The sequence below is a fragment of the Primulina eburnea genome, chromosome 8 (assembly GCF_022965805.1).
Source record: "Primulina eburnea isolate SZY01 chromosome 8, ASM2296580v1, whole genome shotgun sequence".
NCBI classification, from domain to species: Eukaryota; Viridiplantae; Streptophyta; class Magnoliopsida; order Lamiales; family Gesneriaceae; genus Primulina; species Primulina eburnea.
The window spans coordinates 9297112-9318794 of NC_133108.1; positions in this window are offsets into that span (position 1 = coordinate 9297112).

Consider the following 21683-nt stretch of genomic DNA (forward strand, 5'->3'; position numbering starts at 1 on the left):
TAGTTTATTTTTGGTCATTTCGTGATTTTTCTCTTCTGAGTTGAGATAGTAAGCAAACCTTTGTACGTCAGCCTGAAAATGGTCTTTGATCTCTTCTAACTCTTGTTTTTCCTTTTTCAAGTTTTCATATGCCAAATCTTTGGCCAACAATTGCTCTTGGTGTTTTTGTTGCTCTTCATAAAGTTGAGCTCTAAGGTTTGCCATTGCAATCTCGTGGTTACTAAGAGCGAGTTCACGCATACGTTTGGGTATTTCAGCACGAGTACGGGAAGCCATTTCCTGAAATAAAACCAATGGAAAGGCTTAGAACAAGGAGTTTATGATATTCACGATTATTACCAAAAACGGCAAAACGTGATTTAGGACGCTTCATCAATAGAATTTTGTGATTTTCAGATGTCACGATAAGAATAGTGAATATTGTTCATTGGTAGGAAGTCGCTAGGGTCTTGCCAAAAACTGACTTTGTCAAATTTCCTATGGCAATTTCCCAGTCGGATTATGAACCTGGAGGGCTCTGATACCACTTAAATGTCACGTCCCGATACCGGGGTGTGTTGACATCCGGCGTTGTTTTACAATTATTCAATCGTAAATCAACAAGCCTCGTAGTACAGTGTACAACCAAACCAGTCTTTTTCATAAAACATACAATGTCTTTACAACGTAATCAATTTAACAAACGAGTGCGGAAGCGAACAGCGTAAAAATAAAAGATAGCCAAATTCCAAAGTATGTCTTGATCAACAGAAACATTGTTACCATCCCCAGAAATGCATTTGCTCTTCTTCTTCAACTTGTTTTTCATTCTTATCTGGGAGTGAGAGGTGTAAGGGTGAGTATTTTGTGAAATACTCAGCAAGTGGGGGCCGATCGATCACAATAACACAAAGATATACATATATAGATCTTTAACAATTCGAAATTTTCCGTGTCTCAACAAACGTCGGAACAATAAAATGATAGATACGACATAACTTATATATATTTATGTAAATATTAAATGAATTTCATGTCACAATAATTAGTCACAACAAAATCAAGACATGATATTAACAATGAGCAAACATAACTTAGCATATGCATATAGACATAAATTATTCGTATTGCACTGTTATTTCATCTTATTATCCATGGTGTTACTGATCAGTCCCCTATATGTAATTCCTCTAAGGGGTGAGGCCTTATATCGGTTATTATTACCCACCGCATCAGGGCCATAAACTTGTCATATCTTATCATGTTTTAGGAAAATTTTCCTTTTTACCATTTCTAACTTGAATCATAACAGTGCCTTTAAACATAATTCTTAGAATACACTAAATTGGTGTTTAAGAATATATATTAGAATATAACATGAAATGAAGATAACATAATTTTGAAACGAAAGGAACATGCACTTGAAATTGATTTAAACATGCTTAACAAATTATCAAAACGAAATATTCATATATCAAATCGAAGGAATATATCATGTCGACCGAATTTTCGAAAACATACTTAAATACTTTAAAACATAAGCCCACTTACAGAAAGGTGTTCCAAAATTACGGAAGAAACAAGCTTGAATTTATCGTCCGAAAATCCGTAAATTAGCTAAACTCGTTCGGAATCCGAGCAGTTTTCTTGCCGAAGGGTTTCACAAAATTTGACCGTATGGATGAGGCTGAAATTTTGATATGATGTTTAAAACATATGAAAGTGTAATATGAACGGTGGAGATTAGATTTGAATAAACCGTTGGACCGGAATTTTCTCTCGAAAATGAACAGAATTTCTAGCTCGAAAATATCACTCAAGAAATGGTTGATGGTGTTCAAGCTTCATTCATGCTCTAGTTTGAGAGGTTTTGGTGTGATTTCTCTCATTCTCAAAACATCTATTTATAGGTAAGATTGGAGAATAATTCTTATAATTTAATGCATGCTTTAAAATATTTTAATTATTTTAGTCAAAAATTTGGACACAATTGTTTTTCAATGCTTTGAACTCATGTTTTCAATGTTTTGAACTCATGTTTGTCAATGTTTTGAACTCCATAATGACTAATAAAAATAATACTAATACTAATAATTAATAATAATAAAAAAAATCATATTCTTACACAATCATTTACAATATTTATCGAGCCAAAAATAGCGCGTATGCAAGGGACAAGATAATTAAGCTAGGTGTGAAAGTTGCAAGCTAAGCTGTGATTTTTATTTAAGTAATTAAAAAAATAAAAATGAGTTCTGCTGGACACAGCTTTTGAAAAACGTCTCTTCCAAAGATCTTGGTCTAAAGGTGAATGTGACGATTCAAAATCTAAAATATCCAATTGGTCTAAAGGTGAATGTGACGATTCAAAATCTAAAATATCTTGGATATATATTTTTCTATGATTTTGGTCTTCTAATTTTTCATTCAATCTTAAGCTGCTTTTTGAGTGTGTGTGTGTGTGTGTGTGCGATTTTAGCCATTTTTCTGACATAGCACGAAATGTGACATTTGTGATGACACATCTAACATTTTCTTCTGATATAAAATGACCAAAATTGTCAAATATTGAAATATATATGACTAATACTAAAATTAGACAACATAGATATTAGGACAAAATCGCAAAGAAACAAACTTATAAGACTAATATTGCAGTTTACTATGTAATCACGCTAAATAGTTAAACAGCCTTGGACAAGTCCTACGCACAGGCTCGTCTGAAAAAATATTGGTAGATAGATCGAACTCATGACTATTGATCAATAGCTCACTTATTCCACCAACTCGAATACGTGTTGAAAACCTCTATTATACATGTATATGCAGGGCCGTGCTTATGCAGAGTCAAAAGAGTCCAATGACTCAGGCCCAAATTTGTTTGGGGCCCAAAAATTTTAAATTGTAATATTTAATTTTAGTTTCCCTGGTGGAGCACACGAGTTCATCTCTCGTCTTCTTCATTCCACCGGATCTATGGGACCCACAACAGTGAATATACTCATTATTATTTTACCAATATATATATATATATATTTGTTTTTTTAAAATATTAATCATGTTTGCAGATATGCTCGACTCTAGCTATTGGTCATATACTTTACTTTTTCCCATTTTTCCCCTTTTTTTATTAAAATGTGTGATTATTTTACATCTTTATCTTAGTATTTATATTAAGAGTTTATCGTTCTAAGTAAGATATATATATATATGATACTCACGGGAAATTTAGGGTCCGCCCCCAGCAAGTGTCACTAATCCAGACGCAGGTTTTGAAGTTATCCTGAGTCTGAAATAAGAAATAAGATCGTTAGGAGGGGACCAGGAGGGTGTCCTGGCGTAGCCCCTCCGACGCTCAAGTCAGATACTGAGGATATATGGGGAGAGCAGCTAAGGGCGCTGCTGAAATCAATATAGTGAATAATCTTATCATACGCTCAAACCTAGTATTTATAGGAGAATACCTGGGCCCTTGATGGGCCTGTCTTCCTCTTGGGCTTGGGAAGGGCCAGGGGATGAGCCAGGGATAATGGGGCCCTTGATGGACCTGTCTTCCATAATGATGCCCTTGATGGGCCTGTCTTCCATGTGGTATCACCAGTCTCCCCCTCCCAAGTCGAACTGAATCGTAGGTTCAAAGTTCGATTAATTGCATTGTTCTCAGTTTACAACATGTGAGTTGTGTGTCCTTCTCGCCATCTGTTAGTCTCCACAAATTTGGAAACAAATAAAGTCGCAATCCTGCAGCTCTTCCCCGCCCACGCTTCACCTACGCGTTAAGCCTAGCGCCGCTTCACAATCACCCTGCCATCACCCTCGGCCGCAGCCTCGCCCGAGTCACCGTCTCGTCCAACAACTCTCGAGCGTCCCTTAGCCATTTCCTGGCCCGAGCTTAGCGCACGCCCACGCCCTTAGCGCATAGCCATGCTCGCCCAGCCTCGTCACCTCGCTATCACCTCGCCCCATCGTCTCGCCCCATCACCTCGCCCCAGCCTCATCACCGCGCCCCTCGCCTCGCCCCAGCCCCATCGCCTTCACTCACCTTCGCCCCTCGCCAGCAGCGCCTTACCCCTCGGCGCCTCACAGCCCCTCGCACGTCTCGCCCCTCGCCAGTCTCGCCCATAAACTCTGCTCCCCGTAAACTCTGCTCCCCAACATCTTTCGTTATCGACTAACCAAATAAATTTTTTTTTCCCCAAACTCTGCTCCTCTGCTAGGCGAAGCCTTAGCAGGAAAATTTAACTCTCCTCCTCTGCTAGGCAACGCCATAGCAGGAAAATAACAATTCACCACCTCCACCCTCTAACTCCCCTGCTAAGCCGAGTCTTAGCAGGAAAATAAAAACTCAACACCTCCACCCTCTAACTCCTCTGCTAAGCCGGACCTTAGCAGGAAAATAGAAATTCAACATCTCTACCCTCTAACTCCTCTGCTAGGTGATACCTTAGCAGGAAAATAGAAATTCAACATCTCCACTCGCTAACTCCTCTGCTAGGTGATACCTTAGCAGGAAAATAAAACCTCCATCTCCTCACCCTATGACGCCTCTGCTAGGCGATGCCTTAGCAGGAAAATAAGAGTTCAACACCTCCACCCTCTAACTCCTCTGCTAAGCCGGGCCTTAGCAGGAAAATAAAAATTCAACATCCTCACCCTCTTACTCCTCTGCTAGGTGACGCCTTAGCAGGAAAATAGAAACTCAACATCTCCACTCGCTAACTCCTCTGCTAGGTGATACCTTAGCAGGAAAATAAAACCTCCATCTCCTCACCATGTGACTCCTCTGCTAGGCGATGCCTTAGCAGGAAAATAAGAGTTCAACACCTCCACCCTCTAACTACTCTGCTAAGCCGGGCCTTAGCAGGAAAATAAAACTTCCATCTCCTCACCCTGTGACTCCTCTGCTAGGCGATGCCTTAGCAGGAAAATAAGAGTTCAACACCTCCACCCTCTAACTCCTCTGCTAAGCCGGGCCTTAGCAGGAAAATAAAAATTCCACATCCTCACCCTCTTACTCCTCTGCTAGGAGACGCCTTAGCAGGAAAATAGAAACTCAACATCTCCACTCGCTAACTCCTCTGCTAGGTGATACCTTAGCAGGAAAATAAAACCTCCATCTCCTCACCCTGTGACTCCTCTGCTAGGCGATGCCTTAGCAGGAAAATAAGAGTTCAACACCTCCACCCTCTAACTCCTCTGCTAAGCCGGGCCTTAGCAGGAAAATAAAAATTCAACATCCTCACCCTCTTACTCCTCTGCTAGGTGACGCCTTAGCAGGAAAATAGAAACTCAACATCTCCACTCGCTAACTCCTCTGCTAGGTGAAACCTTAGCAGGAAAATAAAACCTCCATCTCCTCACCCTGTGACTCTTCTGCTAGGCGATGCCTTAGCAGGAAAATAAGAGTTCAACACCTCCACCCTCTAACTCCTCTGCTAAGGTGATACCTTAGCAGGAAAATAAAACCTCCATCTCCTCACCCTGTAACTCCTCTGCTAGGCGATGCTTTAGCAGGAAAAAAAGAGTTCAACACCTCCACCCTCTAACTCCTCTGCTAAGCCGGGCCTTAGCAGGAAAATAAAAATTCAACATCCTCACCCTCTTACTCCTCTGCTAGGTGATGCCTTAGCAGGAAAATAGAAACTCAACATCTCTACTCGCTAACTCCTCTGCTAGGTAATACCTTAGCAGGAAAATAAAACCTCCATCTCCTCACCCTGTGACTCCTCTGCTAGGCGATGCCTTAGCAGGAAAATAAGAGTTCAACACCTCCACCCTCTAACTCCTCTGCTAAGCCGGGCCTTAGCAAGAAAATAAAACTTCCATCTCCTCACCCTGTGACTCCTCTGCTAGGCGATGCCTTACCAGGAAAATAAGAGTTCAACACCTCCACCCTCTAACTCCTCTGCTAAGCCGGGCCTTAGCAGGAAAATAAAAATTTAACATCCTCACCCTCTTACTCCTCTGCTAGGTGACGCCTTAGCAGGAAAATAGAAACTCAACATCTCCACTCGCTAACTCCTCTGCTAGGTGATAACTTAGCAGGAAAATAAAACCTCCATCTCCTCACCCTGTGACTCCTCTGCTAGGCGATGCCTTAGCAGGAAAATAAGAGTTCAACACCTCCACCCTCTAACTCCTCTGCTAAGCCGGGCCTTAGCAGGAAAATAAAAATTCAACATCCTCACCCTCTTACTCCTCTGCTAGGTGACGCCTTAGCAGGAAAACAGAAACTCAACATCTCCACTCGCTAACTCCTCTGCTAGGTGATACCTTAGCAGGAAAATAAAACCTCCATCTCCTCACCCTTTGACTCCTCTGCTAGGCGATGCCTTAGCAGGAAAATAAGAGTTCAACACCTCCACCCTCTAACTCCTCTGCTAAGCCGGGCCTTAGCAGGAAAATAAAAATTCCACATCCTCACCCTCTTACTCCTCTGCTAGGAGACGCCTTAGCAGGAAAATAGAAACTCAACATCTCCACTCGCTAACTCCTCTGCCAGGTGATACCTTAGCAGGAAAATAAAACCTCCATCTCCTCACCCTGTGACTCCTCTGCTAGGCGATGCCTTAGCAGGAAAATAAGAGTTCAACACCTCCACCCTCTAACTCCTCTGCTAAGCCGGGCCTTAGCAGGAAAATAAAAATTCAACATCCTCACCCTCTTACTCCTCTGCTAGGTGACGCCTTAGCAGGAAAATAGAAACTCAACATCTCCACTCGCTAACTCTTCTGCTAGGTGAAACCTTAGCAGGAAAATAAAACCTCCATCTCCTCACCCTGTGACTCTTCTGCTAGGCGATGCCTTAGCAGGAAAATAAGAGTTCAACACCTCCACCCTCTAACTCCTCTGCTAAGGTGATACCTTAGCAGGAAAATAAAACCTCCATCTCCTCACCCTGTAACTCCTCTGCTAGGCGATGCTTTAGCAGGAAAATAAGAGTTCAACACCTCCACCCTCTAACTCCTCTGCTAAGCCGGGCCTTAGCAGGAAAATAAAAATTCAACATCCTCACCCTCTTACTCCTCTGCTAGGTGATGCCTTAGCAGGAAAATAGAAACTCAACATCTCCACTCGCTAACTCCTCTGCTAGGTAATACCTTAGCAGGAAAATAAAACCTCCATCTCCTCACCCTGTGACTCCTCTGCTAGGCGATGCCTTAGCAGGAAAATAAGAGTTCAACACCTCCACCCTCTAACTCCTCTGCTAAGCCGGGCCTTAGCAGGAAAATAAAACTTCCATCTCCTCACCCTGTGACTCCTCTGCTAGGCGATGCCTTAGCAGGAAAATAAGAGTTCAACACCTCCACCCTCTAACTCCTCTGCTAAGCCGGGCCTTAGCAGGAAAATAAAAATTCAACATCCTCACCCTCTTACTCCTCTGCTAGGTGACGCCTTAGCAGGAAAATAGAAACTCAACATCTCCACTCGCTAACTCCTCTGCTAGGTGATAACTTAGCAGGAAAATAAAACCTCCATATCCTCACCCTGTGACTCCTCTGCTAGGCGATGCCTTAGCAGGAAAATAAGAGTTCAACACCTCCACCCTCTAACTCCTCTGCTAAGCCGGGCCTTAGCAGGAAAATAAAAATTCAACATCCTCACCCTCTTACTCCTCTGCTAGGTGACGCCTTAGCAGGAAAATAGAAACTCAACATCTCCACTCGCTAACTCCTCTGCTAGGTGATACCTTAGCAGGAAAATAAAACCTCCATCTCCTCACCCTATGACTCCTCTGCTAGGCGATGCCTTAGCAGGAAAATAAGAGTTCAACACCTCCACCCTCTAACTCCTCTGCTAAGCCGGGCCTTAGCAGGAAAATAAAAATTCCACATCCTCACCCTCTTACTCCTCTGCTAGGTGACGCCTTAGCAGGAAAATAGAAACTCAACATCTCCACTCGCTAACTCCTCTGCTAGGTGATACCATAGCAGGAAAATAAAACCTCCATCTCCTCACCCTGTGACTCCTCTGCTAGGCGATGCCTTAGCAGGAAAATAAGAGTTCAACACCTCCACCCTCTAACTCCTCTGCTAAGCCGGGCCTTAGCAGGAAAATAAAACTTCCATCTCCTCACCCTGTGACTCCTCTACTAGGCGATGCCTTAGCAGGAAAATAAGAGTTCAACACCTCCACCCTCTAACTCCTCTGCTAAGCCGGGCTTTAGCAGGAAAATAAAAATTCAACATCCTCACCCTCTTACTCCTCTGCTAGGTGACGCCTTAGCAGGAAAATAGAAACTCAACATCTCCACTCGCTAACTCCTCTGCTAGGTGATACCTTAGCAGGAAAATAAAACCTCCATCTCCTCACCCTGTGACTCCTCTGCTAGGCGATGCCTTAGCAGGAAAATAAGAGTTCAACACCTCCACCCTCTAACTCCTCTGCTAAGCCGGGCCTTAGCAGGAAAATAAAACTTCCATCTCCTCACCCTGTGACTCCTCTGCTAGGCGATGCCTTAGCAGGAAAATAAGAGTTCAACACCTCCACCCTCTAACTCCTCTGCTAAGCCGGGCCTTAGCAGGAAAATAAAAATTCAACATCCTCACCCTCTTACTCCTCTGCTAGGTGACGCCTTAGCAGGAAAATAGAAACTCAACATCTCCACTCGCTAACTCCTCTGCTAGGTGATACCTTAGCAGGAAAATAAAACCTCCATCTCCTCACCCTGTGACTCCTCTGCTAGGCGATGCTTTAGCAGGAAAATAAGAGTTCAACACCTCCACCCTCTAACTCCTCTGCTAAGCCGGGCCTTAGCAGGAAAATAAAAATTCAACATCCTCACCCTCTTACTCCTCTACTAGGTGATGCCTTAGCAGGAAAATAGAAACTCAACATCTCCACTCGCTAACTCCTCTGCTAGGTGATACCTTAGCAGGAAAATAAAACCTCCATCTCCTCACCCTGTGACTCCTCTGCTAGGCGATGCCTTAGCAGGAAAATAAGAGTTCAACACCTCCACCCTCTAACTCCTCTGCTAAGCCGGGCCTTAGCAGGAAAATAAAACTTCCATCTCCTCACCCTGTGACTCCTCTGCTAGGCGATGCCTTAGCAGGAAAATAAGAGTTCAACACCTCCACCCTCTAACTCCTCTGCTAAGCCGGGCCTTAGCAGGAAAATAAAAATTCAACATCCTCACCCTCTTACTCCTCTGCTAGGTGACGCCTTAGCAGGAAAATAGAAACTCAACATCTCCACTCGCTAACTCCTCTGCTAGGTGATAACTTAGCAGGAAAATAAAACCTCCATATCCTCACCCTGTGACTCCTCTGCTAGGCGATGCCTTAGCAGGAAAATAAGAGTTCAACACCTCCACCTTCTAACTCCTCTGCTAAGCCGGGCCTTAGCAGGAAAATAAAAATTCAACATCCTCACCCTCTTACTCCTCTGCTAGGTGACGCCTTAGCAGGAAAATATAAACTCAACATCTCCACTCGCTAACTCCTCTGCTAGGTGATACCTTAGCAGGAAAATAAAACCTCCATCTCCTCACCCTATGACTCCTCTGCTAGGCGATGCCTTAGCAGGAAAATAAGAGTTCAACACCTCCACCCTCTAACTCCTCTGCTAAGCCGGGCCTTAGCAGAAAAATAAAAATTCAACATCCTCACCCTCTTACTCCTCTGCTTGATGACGCCTTAGCAGGAAAATAGAAACTCAACATCTCCACTCGCTAACTCCTCTGCTAGGTGATACCTTAGCAGGAAAATAAAACCTCCATCTCCTCACCCTGTGACTCCTCTGCTAGGCGATGCCTTAGCAGGAAAATAAGAGTTCAACACCTCCACCCTCTAACTCCTCTGCTAAGCCGGGCCTTAGCAGGAAAATAAAAATTCCACATCCTCACCCTCTTACTCCTCTGCTAGGTGACGCCTTAGCAGGAAAATAGAAACTCAACATCTCCACTCGCTAACTCCTCTGCTAGGTGATACCTTAGCAGGAAAATAAAACCTCCATCTCCTCACCCTGTGACTCCTCTGCTAGGCGATGTCTTAGCAGGAAAATAAGAGTTCAACACCTCCACCCTCTAACTCCTCTGCTAAGCCGGGCCTTAGCAGGAAAAATCAAATTCTCACCTCATCATCTCATAACTCCTCTGCTAAGCCGGGCCTTAGCAGGAAAATAAAATCAACACCTCAACCCCCTAACTCCTCTGCTAAGCCAGGCCTTAGCAGGAAGATAAAAATTCAACACATCCACCCTCTAACTCCTCTGCTAAGCCGGGCCTTAGCAAGAAAATAAAATTCAACGCCCCCACCCTCTAACTCCTCTGCTAGGCGATGCCTTAGCAGGAAAATAAAAATTCAAAACCTCCACTTTTTAACTCCTCTGCTAGGTGATACCTCAGCAGGAAAATAGAAATTCGACCTCCTCACCATCTAACTCCTCTGCTAGGTGATATCTTAGCAGGCATATTTAATTTCTCACGATGTCCCTCTACTAGGCGATGCCTTAGTAGGAAAATAAAATTTTTCCGCGCCCCAACTCTGCTCCTCTACTAGGCGATGCCTTAGTAGAAAAATAAAATTTTTCTCATTCCCTCTCATAATACAACAACATTCATGAACTGAAAAGAGGAACCTTATTTTATTGAATTCCAACGGATATATAAGACAAATTCATAAACGAAATACATCAAAATTCAAGTCAAGATTAATATTCTCTAAGGTGGCAAGCGTTCCTGAGCCTCTTTAGACCTTTGCCCAGCGCATTCTCCAACTTTCATCTCTGCTCCTCTTGTACCTCCTCAGGACAAAGTTACTCATTTATTCCTTTCCTAATCATGCTAAGCTCCACACTCGCTTTCTTCCCATCTTCTTTCACTATCCCCTCATAACACCGACGCGCGAACATCTGGTCCCCGCATAAGGCTCCAACCTCCTTCCCTACAGGGAACTTCAACTTCTGATGATATGTGGACGCTACAGCTTTGAAATCCTTTAGAGCTGGTCGCCCCAGAATTCCATTATACGCTGAAAGGGTATCCACCACGGTGAACGCTATCATTTTTGTTACCCGCCGAGGATCAGTCCCCAAGGATAGGGGAAGCACAATCTGACCCAAAGTTGGAATGGCGTGTCCTGCAAACCTGTGAAGGCCCTTAAAACTTCTTGCTTGAAAATTTGCGAAAAATTAAAAATTTTCTTTTTAAAAGAACTTAAATGGCCTTACTCATAAAACCAACTGATGAATCAAGTTCAATGTTTAAAATAAAAGCAGCGGAATGAAATAATTGTTTGTCCACAATAACAATTTAAAAAAATGTCCAATGACTGATAAAAATTTGTTTGCGGAATAAAATAAACACTGCTGCACTGAGTTCCTCGGGTGCCACTACTGCCGACCCAAGCTGGCTCACTGGTCCCCGCCCTCGGCCCTGACCTCATCAGTACCTACAACAATCAAGTCTAGTGAGCCTAAAGACTCAGCATGAATATATCGCAGGTAACGAGTAAAAATCTGAGAAAAAATATGCATGGGGCAAAATATCATGTCATGAGGCATACTGAAAATAATCTGTACTGAGCAATTATAATACGTGCATAACTGAACTGATAATCACAGTAAAAATATTTGCTCCTTGGAGCCTTGCACTGAAATGACTGATAAAATTTTCTGTTGAGATTATGTTTTACGCCTGTGGCCACTGCACTAAGCTGAACTGATCGGTAACTGACTACCGGGGAGCCTGGAACTGAGCTGGCGGTCACTGAAGACCCGATGGTACCATTCTGAACTGATCGGTCACTGGCGACCGGGTGGTACCAACCTGAACTGAGCGGTCACTGGCGACCGTATAAATAATGCTCCCACATAGTGAATGCACCACAAGACATATCGCATGAATCTCAAAAATAATCATTTTCTGTTTTCATGCACGTAATATAATTAAATGACATAATTAAATACGAACAATTTCGATCTTCTTGCATTAAAATCATGCACTTGCTATATTTAAAAATACCTATATGACTTGATTGAAGAGTGAAAGAAGATATAAACATGCCTTGGTTTGTTTTGACTGAAAACAAACAAAATAACGACGCGGCGCGGCGGAGACGGAGTGCTCTTCACTTTCTCACCTAATTCCTTTAAATTAAGCATGCACCATAATTATTATAATAGCGTAAAAATCGTAAACGTGATGCATGAACATTTCAAAAATATTATGATTTGTGCTCAGGGCGCTGCTAGGACTAAAATATCACCCTGGGTGCAAAATGACCATTTTGCCCCTGGAAACCCGAAAATTATCGTTTCAACCCTGGACTTCAAAATTGACCCGAAGCTTACCAAACTCCTTAAAATATCCCAAAATATTTTTAAAAGTATTCCTAGACGTAAACTCGAGCCCGTTATACAACTTAACCTTTTTGTTTTAAAACTTAAACTGGGGTCCCGGTTTTCATCCGAATCAAATCAAAACTTAACCAAATTTTTTCCTACCTTTTTACTTTATTTTACCAACATTTAAAAATCCTAAAACTATATCATTGGACCCCTAAAACTCAACTGAAAGTTTCAGAATTAGGCCAAAACCTTCGGCCCTATCTCTATGCACCACTATCTAACAAAATCTCCCATCTCGTGCTTACCCGATTTCCCAGCTATGAGCCAACCTACTAATGACCTCCCTTAGACCCTAAAACACTTAACCAAACCGAGCCACTGATCCCATGCACTCTCCTTACGCTAGGAACCAAGAAAACGCATCCCACTTCCTACCGAGACCAAATCTCTTCTCTTTAATTGGATCGTTTGTTCCCTGGTTTTCCTCACAGCTCGAGCCATTCTAGACCCTGACTCAGACCCACCAGGGTCTGGTCCAGGGCTGGAGTGGGCCTTCGCACGGCTGGTGTACAAGAAGCAAAAGATCGAAACACTACACAAAGTCCCGATCTTCATAGCCTTCACGGCTTTGAACAAAACTCGATAAAATTCCCATTCCTGCACCTAGTCACCATTATACACGACATGTGCAGCCCCTTAAATCATAATAATTAGCAGCCCCTTACACATAAATACAAAAACGTGAGCATAAATCAAAACAATGCGAGTTTCGTGTCAAGTTTGTAACAAAAACCCAACTACATGAAAGATTCTATCATTTTCGAGAACACACATAACAGTATAAATACACGTGAATGATGCAGAAATGGAGGTAAAATGCTTGCCTTATAGATGATGGAAGAACAAGGATAAGCCAAAACCGGTAGGGCCTCTTGTTGAGAATAATAAAGCCGATGGGAAAAGTGAATTCTGAGAGGGTGTCGGCTGGTTGGGGAGTAGGAGACTAGGTTTAGGGTTAAATGGGTGATTAGGGGTCTAAATATATAGATAGATTATTAGTTAATGGGCCTAACTTGTTTAATTAAAAGATTAAAAGAGAATTAGGCCCAATAGACTTAAAATTGGGTCCATTTAACCCAAACACACTCCCGTAAAATATTTCGAGTTGAAAAGATTTTGAAAATATTAGCCGAACCAATAAAAAGTCCCCCGATTCGATAAAATTTGCGTACCGCTAAAAATAAAGTCCTGCGGGTAAAAATACCCCAAAATTTCCATTTTTGAAAAATACAGTTAAAAATGCTTTAACTTAATTTATAAAAACAAATCATGTAATAAATAATTTTCCTGGAAATTCCCCGGTCTCCGATCCTCGCTCGAACGTGAAATGCAACTTAAAATTCTAATGCACGAACTTTTAAAATTTCGTGAAGCAAATCCTATCATGCATGAATTATGCATAAAATGCATAAAATAATTAAACATGACTTTATTAATTTATCTCAATACTCCATCTCCAGTCCGGCCTCACTTATATACTGAAAAGATGACGATTAAACTACTGCGTAAAATAAATAAATTTAAAGAGAAGCAATTAAATACTCATGCAATAAAAAAAATCATTTTATTTTAAATACTAGGAATTATGCATGACTTATACGTAGTCTGAATTACGGGTTCTACAATCCTTCCCCCCTTAAAAGAAATTTCGTCCTCGAAATTAGAACTCACCGAATAGCTCTGGATAGCGACTCCTCATCTCTGGCTCAGACTCCCATGTAGCTTTCTCCTCTGAATGGTTAAGCCATTTGACCTTGACTCGCTGTACCAATTTGTTCCGAAGCTTCTTTTCCTGTCTGTCTAAGATCTGCACTGGCCTCTCCTCATAAGACAGGTTCGGAGTAAGTTGCAACGGCTCAAAATTCAGCACATGCGAAGGGTTCGCCATGTACTTTCTTAGCATGGAGACGTGGAACACATTGTGTACTCCGGCCAGATTCGGCGGAAGAGCTACACGATAAGCTAGCGTCCCAACTCTGTCAAGGATCTCAAACGGTCCAATGAATCTCGGACTGAGCTTCCCTTTCTTGCCAAATCTCATGACACCCTTCATAGGTGCCACTTTCACAAAAACATGATCGCCCACTGCAAACTCTAAATCTCTCCTCCGCTGGTCTGCATAACTCTTCTGTCGACTCTGAGCAGTACTCATCCTATCACGGATCTTGACTACTACATCTGCTGCCTGCTGAACAATCTCGGGACCCAACTCTGCTCTCTCTCCTACTTCATCCCAATGAACAGGAGATCTACACTTACGGCCATACAGCGCTTCATACGGTGCCATACCAATAGAAGACTGGAAGCTGTTGTTATAGGTGAACTCAACCAATGGTAAGTTCGTCTCCCAACTCCCTGAGAAATCAATGACGCAAGCGCGAAGAAGATCCTCCAAAATCTGAATGACTCGCTCTGACTGACCATCTGTCTGTGGGTGGAAAGCTGTGCTAAACAGCAACTTTGTACCCATGGTCGAATGCAAACTCTTCCAAAAGGAGGAAGTAAATCGGGGGTCTCGTTCAGATACAATCGAAACTGGAATACCATGAAGTCGTACTATCTCCCGGATATACAACTTTGCATACTGTACCATGGTGAAAGTCGTCTTAATAGGCAAGAAGTGCGCTGATTTGGTAAGACGGTCTACAATCACCCAAATGGCATTCGATCCTCTGGCTGACCTCGACAATCCGGTCACAAAGTCCATGGTAACATTCTCCCACTTCCACTCGGGAATGGGAAGAGGCTTGAGCAAACCTGCTGGTCTCTGATGCTCTGCCTTCACTAACTGACAAGTCAGGCACTCGGATACAAAACGCCTGACGTCCTTCTTCATCCCTGGCCACCAGTACAATAGCTGTAGATCTTTGTACATCTTCGTACTCCCTGGGTGAATTGAGTACGGCGACCTGTGGGCCTCTGATAGAATATCTGCACGGATAGTATCACTGCTAGGAACCCACATCCCGTCTGGGTATCTCACAATACCGTCGCTGACGGTATACAAGACACTGCCCTTGGCTTCATCCCTCTGTTTCCACTGTGCCAACTGCTCATCGGTGGACTGACCGTTGCGAATACGGTCAAGAAGGGAGGACTGAATAGTCAAGGTAGATAGACGGGGAACTCTACCTCGAGGATAAGTCTCTAGACCAAACCTCTGCATCTCAGTCTGAAGAGGTCTCTGAATCGTCAAGTGAGCCATCACTGCGACTTTTCTGCTCAATGCATCCGCAACTACATTAGCTTTACCCGGGTGGTAGCTAATGTCACAGTCATAATCTTTCACAAGCTCCAACCAACGCCTCTGACGCATGTTCAGCTCCTTCTGTGTAAAGAAATACTTGAGGCTCTTGTGGTCGGTAAAGATCTGGCACTTCTCTCCATACAAATAATGCCTCCAGATCTTCAAAGCAAAAACAAAGGCGGCCAACTCTAGGTCATGGTTAGGGTAATTCTTCTCGTGGATTTTCAACTGTCGAGAAGCATAAGCTATCACCTTCCCATGCTGCATCAATACTGCGCCCAAACCGAGCTTCGAAGCATCGGTATACAGAACAAACTCACCGGGCCCTGACGGCATGGCCAAAACTGGCGCTGAGACAAGAGCTTGCTTCAAAGTATCGAAGCTCTTCTGACAGTCATCGCTCCACACAAACTTCGCATTCTTCTTTGTCAGTGCTGTGAGTGGGACGGCAATAGAGGAGAATCCCTGAATGAATTTCCTGTAATATCCTGCCAGCCCAAGAAAACTGCGGATCTCGGATGCATTCTGCGGCACAACCCAATCTCTGACTGCAGCGACTTTCGCTGGGTCTACCTCAATGCCACTGCTAGAAACAATGTGGCCCAAGAACGCCACCTTCTCTAACCAGAATTCGCACTTACTGAACTTTGCGAATAATTTGTGCTTCTGCAAGGTCTGCAGCACTGTGGTCAGATGTCTGCTGTGATCCTCCCGACATTTGGAGTAGACGAGAATGTCATCTATGAACACTATCACAAACTGGTCGAGGTACGGCTGAAATACGCGATTCATGAGATCCATGAAGATCGCTGGCGCATTTGTTAGACCGAACGGCATCACAAGGAACTCGTAGTGACCATAACGAGTCCTGAAAGCTGTCTTCGAGACATCAGCATCTCTCACTCTCAACTGATGATAACCGGAACGCAGATCAATCTTGGAGAAAATCGAAGCTCCCTGCAACTGGTCAAACAGATCCTCAATCCTCAGAAGTGGGTACTTGTTCTTCACTGTAACCCTGTTCAACTCCCGGTAGTCAATGCAAAGCCTCATCGAGCCATCCTTCTTCTTCACAAATAAGACTGGCGCGCCCCATGGAGAAAAGCTCGGACGAATGAACTCCTTGTCAAGAAGGTCCTGAATCTGCTTCTTAAGCTCTGCCATCTCTGTCGGTGCTAGTCGGTACGGTGTTTTGGAGATCGGAGCCGTACCTGGCATAAGCTCAATAGAAAACTCCACCTCTCTCTCAGGTGGCATACCCGAGACGTCTTCCGGAAAAACGTCTAGAAAATCTCTGACAACTGGGACATCTGAAGCTGACTGACTGGGTGCCTCGGGGACAGATAAAAAGGTCGCTAGAAATGCCCGACACCCTCTATGCATGAGTTTCCTAGCCTGAACATATGAAATAATGCGCGGTAACGAAAAGTACCTGTCCGGCTCAAATAAGAACTGCTCCATTCCAGGCGGTCGGACAAGAACAGAACTCCGCTGGAAGTCGATCAATACTCTGTTCTTCAGTAGCCAGTCCATCCCTAGGATGATGTCAAATTCCGGCATCGGTAGCACAATCAGATCTGCATATACAAGCTTACCGTCCAGCTCAAGGTCTATATCTCGGATAACATTGGTGGCTGCCATCTCCTCGCCTGACGGCAACACTACTGAAAAGGCTATGTCTAGCCCAATGGTCTTGATCTTCAGAAAGTTTGCGAAGATCTCCGAAATGAACGAGTGAGTGGCCCCTGAATCTATCAAGGCCTTGGTAGCTTTGTCGGCTATGAAAATTCTCCCTGAAAGTTTGGAATACTAAGCAGAACCCAAAGTTCACGAGAGCTAAGCTTATAGACATGCAAAGGCCAAAGTTCTTCTAACTAAGTCCCGAAAATAATACTAAGTAGAGCATGCCACCCTATTAAAATTCTAAGTTCAAATCTAAATCCCGATTCCCAAAATCATTCTGAGTAGAGCATGCAATCCTATAACAGTTCTAAGTTCAAAAATCTTAATCCAGGTTCTCAAAATACTGAAATTCGAATAATAATTTAAGGCTTAAAGGTACCTGTCATCAACATCGTCTCCGGATTCGTTTCCGTGGCATGTAGATCAAAAACTCTGCCCTGAGTAGGCAGATTCCGCTGAGGGCACTGCAACAGTACGTGGTCTGGACTACCACACTTGAAACACTTTCTTGAGCCAGCCATACACGCTCCAGGATGGCGGCGTGAGCACCTGGGACAGAGTGGGTGCTCAAAATTCCTCGGGGCCGGGCGCCCCTGCTGCTGATGCGGCTGCTGGCCTCTGATTCTAGGCGGTCCATGGAATGGCCTCTTATGCTGATGCTGATGTTGTTGAGGAGGAGGGCGGTGCGGTACTTGGGCTGGGCGCTTGCCCTGTCGGTCCCTCTCAATATCCTGCTGGTCCTGCTCGGCGGCAAGAGCTTTGGAGACCGCAATCTCATACGTAGTAGGGTCAGACACCCTAACATCACGGCGCAAAATCGGCCGCAGACCCACCAGAAAGTGCATCAACTTAGCTCTGGCATCATTCGCTATTAGGGGCACAAAGTGACAGCCCCTCTCGAACTTACGGATAAACTCCGTAACCGTCATATCTCCTTGCCTCAGACTCATAAACTCGGTGGTCAGCCTGGTGCGAACCTCCTCAGCAAAATACTTGGAGTAGAAAACCTCCGTTAAGCGGGTCCAAGAAAGTGTAGCCAAAGTCAAGGCTACCAAAGCTCCTTCCCACCATAAGCGGGCGTCTCCAGTGAACAGATAAGTGGCACACCGGACTCGGTCTGCGTCTCCTAGCTCCATAAACTCGAAAATGACCTCGAGAGATTTGATCCATCCCTCGGCAACCATGGGGTCAGAAGTCCCAGAAAACTCCTTTGGACGTATCTTCATAAATCGCTCGTAAACAGCCTCGGGCCCTGTCGGCCTAGTCACCACAGCATTGTTCCCCGCAAACTGTGCGAAGAACTGTGTCATCCCAGCTAGCATCTGGGCATTCATGTCCGGTGGGGGCGGTGGGGGAGGTGGAGGAGGAGGAGGTGGAGGAGGAGGAGGTGCCTGCCTCTCCTGTCTCTGATCAAACTCGTTCACATGACGGTACCCACGGCCCCCTCGCGGGAGTCCTACCTGACGTCTAGGAGGCATACTGTTCCAAAAATAACCCGTACGTAACCAACATGCATAATTTCTTAATTTATTTTAACTGAACAATGAAATACTGAAAATCTGGAAGCATGCTGACAAAATAATTCATGCTTTAAATAAAATGCTGAACAAAATGCTGAACTGTAAAACTTACAGACCGAAGACGTGGCTTCGCGAGCTTCTCGCAGTCAGTAGTAGTGAAACCCTATACAGAACCACCGCTCTGATACCAACTGTGAAGGCCCTTAAAACTTCTTGCTTGAAAATTTGCGAAAAATTAAAAATTTTCTTTTTAAAAGAACTTAAATGGCCTTACTCATAAAACCAACTGATGAATCAAGTTCAATGTTTAAAATAAAAGCAGCGGAATGAAATAATTGTTTGTCCACAATAACAATTTAAAAAAATGTCCAATGACTGATAAAAATTTGTTTGCGGAATAAAATAAACACTGCTGCACTGAGGTCCTCGGGTGCCACTACTGCCGACCCAAGCTGGCTCACTGGTCCCCGCCCTCGGCCCTGACCTCATCAGCACCTACAACAATCAAGTCTAGTGAGCCTAAAGACTCAGCATGCATATATCGCAGGTAACGAGTAAAAATCTGAGTAAAAATATGCATGGGGTAAAATATCATGTCATGAGACATACTGAAAATAATCTGTACTGAGCAATTATAATACGTGCATAACTGAACTGATAATCACAGTAAAAATATTTGCTCCTTGGAGCCTTGCACTGAAATGACTGATAAAATTTTCTGTTGAGATTATGTTTTACGCCTGTGGCCACTGCACTAAGCTGAACTGATCGGTAACTGACTACCGGGGAGCCTGGAACTGAGCTGGCGGTCACTGAAGACCCGATGGTACCATTCTGAACTGATCGGTCACTGGCGACCGGGTGGTACCAACCTGAACTGAGCGGTCACTGGCGACCGTATAAATAATGCTCCCACATAGTGAATGCACCACAAGCCATATCGCATGAATCTCAAAAATAATCATTTTCTGTTTTCATGCACGTAATATAATTAAATGACATAATTAAATACGAACAATTTCGATCTTCTTGCATTAAAATCATGCACTTGCTATATTTAAAAATACCTATATGACTTGATTGAAGAGTGAAAGAAGATATAAACATGCCTTGGTTTGTTTTGACTGAAAACAAACAAAATAACGACGCGGCGCGGCGGAGACGGAGTGCTCTTCACTTTCTCACCTAATTCCTTTAAATTAAGCATGCACCATAATTATTATAATAGCGTAAAAATCGTAAACGTGATGCATGAACATTTCAAAAATATTATGATTTGTGCTCAGGGCGCTGCTAGGACTAAAATCTCACCCCGGGTGCAAAATGACCATTTTGCCCCTGGAAACCCGAAAATTATCGTTTCAACCCTGGACTTCAAAAATTGACCCGAAGCTTACCAAACTCCTTAAAATATCCCAAAATATTTTTAAAAGTATTCCTAGACGTAAACTTGAGCCCGTTATATAACTTAACCTTTTTGTTTTAAAACTTAAACTAGGGTCCCGGTTTCCATCCGAATCAAATCAAAACTTAACCAAATTTTTTTCCTACCTTTTTACTTTATTTTACCAACATTTAAAAATCCTAAAACTATATCATTGGACCCCTAAAACTCAACTGAAAGTTTCAGAATTAGGCCAAAACCTTCGGCACTATCTCTATGCACCACCTCATGCACCACTATCTAACAAAATCTCCCATCTCGTGCTTACCCGATTTCCCAGCTATGAGCCAACCTACTAATGACCTCCCTTATACCCTAAAACACTTAACCAAACCGAGCCACTGATCCCATGCACTCTCCTTACGCTAGGAACCAAGAAAACGCATCCCACTTCCTACCGAGACCAAATCTCTTCTCTTTAATTGGATCGTTTGTTCCCTGGTTTTCCTCACAGCTCGAGCCATTCTAGACCCTGACTCAGACCCACCAGGGTCTGGTCCAGGGCTGGAGTGGGCCTTTGCACGGCTGGTGTACAAGAAGCAAAAGATCGAAACACTACACAAAGTCCCGATCTGCATAGCCTTCACGGCTTTGAACAAAACTCGATAAAATTCCCATTCCTGCACCTAGTCACCATTATACACGACATGTGCAGCCCCTTAAATCATAATAATTAGCAGCCCCTTACACATAAATACAAAAACGTGAGCATAAATCAAAACAATGCGAGTTTCGTGTCAAGTTTGTAACAAAAACCCAACTACATGAAAGATTCTATCATTTTCGAGAACACACATAACAGTATAAATACACGTGAATGATGCAGAAATGGAGGTAAAATGCTTGCCTTATAGATGATTGAAGAACAAGGATAAGCCAAAACCGGTAGGGCCTCTTGTTGAGAATAATAAAGCCGATGGGAAAAGTGAATTCTGAGAGGGTGTCGGCTGGTTGGGGAGTAGGAGACTAGGTTTAGGGTTAAATGGGTGATTAGGGGTCTAAATATATAGATAGATTATTAATTAATGGGCCTAACTTGTTTAATTAAAATATTAAAAGAGAATTAGGCCCAATAGACTTAAAATTGGGTCAATTTAACCCAAACACACTCCCGTAAAATATTTCGAGTTGAAAAGATTTTGAAAATATTAGCCGAACCAATAAAAAGTCCCCCGATTCGATAAAATTTGCGTACCGCTAAAAATAAAGTCCTGCGGGTAAAAATACCCCAAAATTTCCATTTTTTGAAAAATACAGTTAAAAATGCTTTAACTTAATTTATAAAAACAAATCATGTAATAAATAATTTTCCTGGAAATTCCCCGGTCTCCGATCCTCGCTCGAACGTGAAATGCAACTTAAAATTCTAATGCACGAACTTTTAAAATTTCGTGAAGCAAATCCTATCATGCATGAATTATGCATAAAATACATAAAATAATTAAACATGACTTTATTA